Genomic DNA, 2,877 nt, shown 5'->3' on the forward strand with positions numbered 1-2,877 from the left:
TCTTTAGCAATTAGGGAAATGCAAATCAAAGCTACACTGAGGTAGAATAGCAGCCATCAAGAATACAAACAAGGGCTGGGGTTGTGGCTCAGTGGCAGAGCACTTGCCTAGCATGTGTGAGGCACTGGGCTCAATTCTCAGCACCACATAAAAATAAGTAAATAAATAAATAAACAAATAAGGTTCACTGACAACTAAAAAATATTTTTTAAAAAAGAATACAAGTAAGCACACCTGTAATCTCGGCCGCTTGGGAGGCTGAGGCAGAAGGTGCACACCTGTAATCTCAGCAGCTTGGGAGGCTGAGGCAGAAGGATAGTGAGTTCAAAGCCAGCCTCAACGACAGCAAAGCACTAAGCAACTCAGTGAGACCCAGTCTCTAAATAAAATACAAAAAAAAGGGCTGGGGTTGTGACTCAGTGGTTCAATCCCTGGTACCCCTCATAAAAAAAAAAAAAAATACAAACAAGGGACTGGGTTGTGGCTCAGTGGTGGAGCACTTGCCTAGCACATGTGAGGAGGCACTGAGTTCGATCCTCAGCACCACATAAAAATAAGTAAATAAAATAAAGGTACTGTGTCCATCTACAACTAAAAATATATATATTAAATTTTTTTTTAAATAATACAAAAATAAATGCTGGAGAGAATATGGAGGAAAAGGAATACTTTCACATTGCTGGTAGAATTGAAAATTAGTACAAGCACCACGGAAATCAGTATGGAAGTTCCTCAAAAGACCAGGAATGGAACCATATCTAGCTATGTATTCCTTGGGATTTATCCTAAAGATTTAAAGTCAAAATGTTATAGTGATACAGGAAAACCCATGTTTATAGCAGCACAATACACAGCAACCAAACTATGGAACCAGCAAAGGTATCCACCAATGGATGAATGAATAAAGAAAATGTGATACACACACACACACACACACACACACACACACACACACAATGGAGTTTTATTCAACCATCAAGAAGAATGAAATGATGTCATTTGCAGGAAAATGAATGGAACTTGAGAACATTATGTTAAGCAAAATAAGCCAAACTCAGAAGATTAAGGGTCATATGTTTTCTTTCATATGAGGAAACTAGAGAGGAAAAAAGAAAAGAGAGTTGGAAAATTTTCCATTTACTCAGAAAATTTGAGGGGAAAACAATAGAGGAAAGGGACCAGGGGGAGGCAGAAAAAAAGGGAAAGGGGAAATACTGGGAAATGATATTAATGTTATTGGTCAAATGATATTGTTATATCATGTGCAAATATGAACATGTAATAATGAATTCCACCATTACATATAATTATAATGCACCAAAAAACACGGGAAAATATAAAAAAATAGTCTTTCTTCCATTCTTTAACTTTTGTTGATAGTAATTTTTAACTATATAGATATTTCCATTGTTGTTTTCTGTTTATGTAGTCAGAATTGTCATTCTTTTTCTGTTGTATCCTTGGTTTTGTGTCCTGTTCAGAAAGACCCTATGTTTTCTTCTAGTAATTTTTATGGTTTAAATTTTTATTTCTTGATCTTTAATCCTTGGGGATTTATTTGGTGTATAGCACCAGATAGAAAACCAAATTCAAATCTTCCCTGAAATTCACAACCTATTCCCAATACTGTTTATATAATAATCTATTCTTAACTCACTAATGTGAAATACTATTTTTGTCATATAAGTATTGATTTATACACACATTTTTTTTCCAAGTCTCCCTGTTGTCCTCCCCTGGTCTAATTATCTACTCCTATACCTGTGTCATACTGTTTTAATTATTATTGTTTTATACTTTAATAGCTAGTGGATAGATCACATCCTTATGTTCCAACAGTTTCTTGGCAATTCTCATACATTTATCCTTCCAGTTGAACTTTATTATCAAGTTGTTAAGTTAAAAATAAAAATTGCAGTAAGATCTGACTAGAATTACCCATGACCTTAACTATATGTATTAAGTTGGGAAGGGTGCTCAGAGATTCTTTGGGCGAAAAGGGGAAGCAGGTATCACAGATGCCCACACACTCTCTGGTTGCCATGGTGGGAAGGCAGCACGCTCAGGGTAAGTCCAGGAAGGGTCCTGATCTATACCCAGGTCTCACGCACTGGCCTGTTCTACATTCAAATCATGCACTCTTCCAAGGTGAGACCAGGCATTTCCAGACTGGTCCCAGTCCTTGAAAGCTGACCAGCGGAGTCGGAATTGTACAAGGTCTTGAGTGCCATAAAAACAGAAAAAAACCTTGGGAAGCTACAGCTGAAATTAATTCCTTTGACTTAGTTTCCAGGACACAAAAATTAGGGGGAAATGACCACGGACTTTGCCAAAGTCCTAGAGTAACCAGTAGATTAGGAAAGGTGTTTTCACTTATTTTCAGCAGTTTTAACAAGTAACACCTTTCCCTAGCATGCACCCTTCCCTACCCACTGAAAGGAAGTGGAAAGGAAATATGCTAGGATTGTGTTGTCCAAGATTCCACCAGTTCTTGAGAGAGACTATCTTAGTAGTGACTGGGAAGTTTATCGAAGTCAACCTGAATTTTCTTTTCTTTTTCTTTTCTTTTTTTTTTTTTTTTAAGAAGTTTACCAGGCCGGGGAGATAGCTCAGTTGGTAGAGTGTTTGCCTTACAAGCACAAGGCCCTGGGTTCAATCCCCAGTACCTCAAAAAAAGAAAAAAAAGTTTGCCATTATAATAGTTTGTTAAACAAAATACATTTTTTTTTGTAAACAAACCCAGCACAAGTTCAACTGAAAAAAAGGGGGAATAAAAGCAAGAAAAAGCCTTAGGTTTGCCCCTTATTGGGCATCAAGGTCAGACCTGCTACCTTCCTTACAGGAAGTGGGGCTTTTTGACCCAGGGCATCAGCATGG

General features: G+C 37.3%; 1 non-coding gene across 1 annotated transcript; it reads left to right on the top strand.

Annotated features, from left to right (window-relative positions):
- The first annotated feature begins 2,598 nt into the window (after nt 1–2,598).
- On the top strand, nt 2,599–2,670 carry Trnav-uac (transfer RNA valine (anticodon UAC)). Its single transcript has one exon. It is a non-coding gene; the product is annotated as a tRNA-Val (tRNA).
- Nucleotides 2,671–2,877: the final 207 nt, after the last annotated feature.

Source organism: Sciurus carolinensis, chromosome 3 (assembly GCF_902686445.1).
Source record: "Sciurus carolinensis chromosome 3, mSciCar1.2, whole genome shotgun sequence".
Lineage (NCBI taxonomy): Eukaryota > Metazoa > Chordata > Mammalia > Rodentia > Sciuridae > Sciurus > Sciurus carolinensis.